Genomic DNA, 3,026 nt, shown 5'->3' on the forward strand with positions numbered 1-3,026 from the left:
GCCTCCCCTCTCGCTCCTCTACCCCGACTCGATCAGGATCATGAACGAGCAATGAGCCCAACGCCCCCCCTTCACCGGCGCCATCACCGTGCGCCACCACCACCGCCTGAAGACCTCGCCGTTGCCGGACCTTGCGTCGCCTCCTCGTATCCCTTCCCGACTCGCGTCCTCAAGCCAGGCCGACCCCCTTATCGGCAATGCTGTGAGACGCCCCCCATTTCGCTCCTCTTTCCACTGCGTTCACCGCGCCGCCTGCCGTGCCCCTCGCCGCGCGCATGCCCACCACCGCGCCAGCGCCCGCTCCTGCAAGACCATAGCCGCGCCCCCGCCGTGATCCCCTTTTCCGCCCTGCCTTCCCGCGCTCGCCGCGGTCCCGATGCTCCCCCGCGCCCTCATTCGGGGGCGCCGGCTGCCCCTGTCCCGCTCTATGGCTACGTTACTACTGCGCCGCGGCCGCCGCCTCTTCCCGCTGCTCCGCCAGCGCCGAAGCTCCCGGTTTGCTCCGCCACTGCTCACGTTTAACCGCCAGCCTAAATGGCCTAACCCCCCGGGAAATGAATCCCCAGTAACCCACTGACACCAGGACACACATCCCCTAATTAACCATTTAATAAATTAAAACTCTTAAATTAACATTAGTGTATGACATGTGCGTCCCCTATTAATTAAACTGATTTAATTACAATCTATTAACTTCGAGTCTATGACATATCACTACTTGGGAAAACCCTAGCAGTAGCGTGGGTATTTTGCCTATCAGTTGCGCAGGATACCGCTCTACTGATAAGGTGCTACAGCTAACATCTAGAAGTAACGTGCGTCATCCAACGCTACTGCTGCACGTAGTGCTACTGGTAAGGGACCGCTACTACTAACTTTATTCCCCTCGCTACTGCTAGTTTTATTAGTTTTTTTCTGCATATTTCTTTTGTTTTTGAACAGGCATTATACAATAATATTTAGCGGATGATACACATACAAATGTAATCATAGCATATACATACAAATAGTCTCATCAAATCATGTCATCATCATAATCATCATCCATCACAAAGTGGTCTCTCCTCATCATCTCGAGAATAGCGATACAAGTCTCGATTACTTGCAACTACATCATCATCCATCTAAACAATGATATACACGAGAAGAGCTATCACTATGAGTGAGAGCGGAACTATGCAGTACATGAGTTTGTATCCCGCTCTCGCATTAGCGTGAACCTAAACTAACTACTTGTTGTCGCTCGGAAATCGGAAACCGGTACACCTCGGCCTGACACTCCGTCCACTCGTCGTATACTCCTGGTGTAGCACTTCTTCGCCATCAATGATCTATGCACCTGCATCGTCACATGAGTCGATGATATGCAACATATATAGTTGAGCAACAGAAAGAGACAGACTTGGCAAAAATAGAAGCAACATATCATAAGCATAAATAATGTTTCGTCTTGCATAACTCAAAGTTCCGTCATACAGAAAGTATGAACTAAACGGGCACATTGTCATATGTCGACAATCACTCCAACATGTCGTGCCATCGATCCAAGTCAAGGAGATAGTCCCCGAGCTTAGTGAAAGGCTTCAGGTCGAGACGCTGAGCGGCTACGCGTGTTCGGACGTCTTCCCTCGACATTTTTCCTTCTTCATAGAACATCCCTGTTTTCTCGACGACGTCCTTCATGATGATTTGGGCAAGTTCGCACTGGAAGTGATAGAACTCATCTTGAAGTCGATGATTCTCGATATCTCCTAAGTTCTTTGCCCATTGAGAATATGGGCATCGCCGAATCTAGGTGTCGTGCAAAGGTTCTGGTGATCCCATATGTACTCCATCATATGGTGTAGGACATACGATCCATCATTAAGAGAATCACTCGGTTGCTGGATGCAGCAGAAGTCGGTCTTATGGCTGAAGGCGGGCCTGCCGTCCCTTTTCTTCTTGTCCTTGACCTCTCCAACCCGTGCACCATAGTAAAACATAGCACTGTCGAGAACAAACTTGATGTGGGTGTAATCCTTTTTGTTAATGTTCTTCGACGAGTCCAAGTAAAGAGCGTGGGAGTATCGGGGGTAGAGGATGATGAGGACGGCGCGCCCGCCGCTGCGCAAAATAAGTACATCTCAAATTAATTAGCCTCCACTGTGCAAATCAATGACTGAAATCGAAGGAAGGATATCCGCGCGGATGACTTACAGGGGATGATAAGGCACGAGAATCACCTCCTTGTCCTTATTGGCAAGCATGAAATTGACGATGTATTCCTCGCGTATTCACAGTGCTTTGCGTGGACTCCCAAAAAGACCTCGTGCATGAAGTACGGGTCAGTGACACAGATATGAGGTATCTGCTCAACCCGATGAGGTAGTTCATGTGCTAGGCATAAAGGCGGACAAACGTAAAATCCAGCTTCTTTAAGTGAAACATGTCGAAGATGTAATCGAATCGAAGAAAGAACTTGTTCGAGGGGAATGTGTCGATGTACGACAATTGTCGCGGCACATTAACCACGTAGTGTGGGTATCCTGAATTTTTGGAGGCGATGAGGCCTTTCTCTATCCGCAACACATCATCATGAAGTCTCCGTAGATCACCGAATGAGGCCCCTAGCGCTGCTTTAGGTAGGATTGGTTCACCGGGGATACGCCATATTGCCGCACCGAGGATATCTATACGGTCTTGAACCCGAGGCTGCTAAGGCAGCTGGATCATAGAAGCAGCTTTGTTGCCTTTCCTCGGCGTCTTCCTAGGCTTCTTTGCTACCGGAAGGTCGTCTATAATACGTTCAGCCTCCGGAGGTGGCAATTCAGGCACCGACTCATGACGCTCCAACCCTGAGTAGGCGCCAGTATTGAGATACTGTTGAGTGTCATCGTCGTCCTCATCTATGGCGATGTCACCAGCGACAAATGGAGCCTCTTCCTCACCCCGTCCGCTATCACCTAGCACGATAGCCGATGCCAATTGGGTAGGTGGGGTGTTGATGTTCATACCTACCTGTGTGCTCGTGTGTGTGCTCCCGACCG

The sequence above is a fragment of the Triticum dicoccoides genome, chromosome 6A, assembly GCF_002162155.2.
Source record: "Triticum dicoccoides isolate Atlit2015 ecotype Zavitan chromosome 6A, WEW_v2.0, whole genome shotgun sequence".
NCBI classification, from domain to species: domain Eukaryota; kingdom Viridiplantae; phylum Streptophyta; class Magnoliopsida; order Poales; family Poaceae; genus Triticum; species Triticum dicoccoides.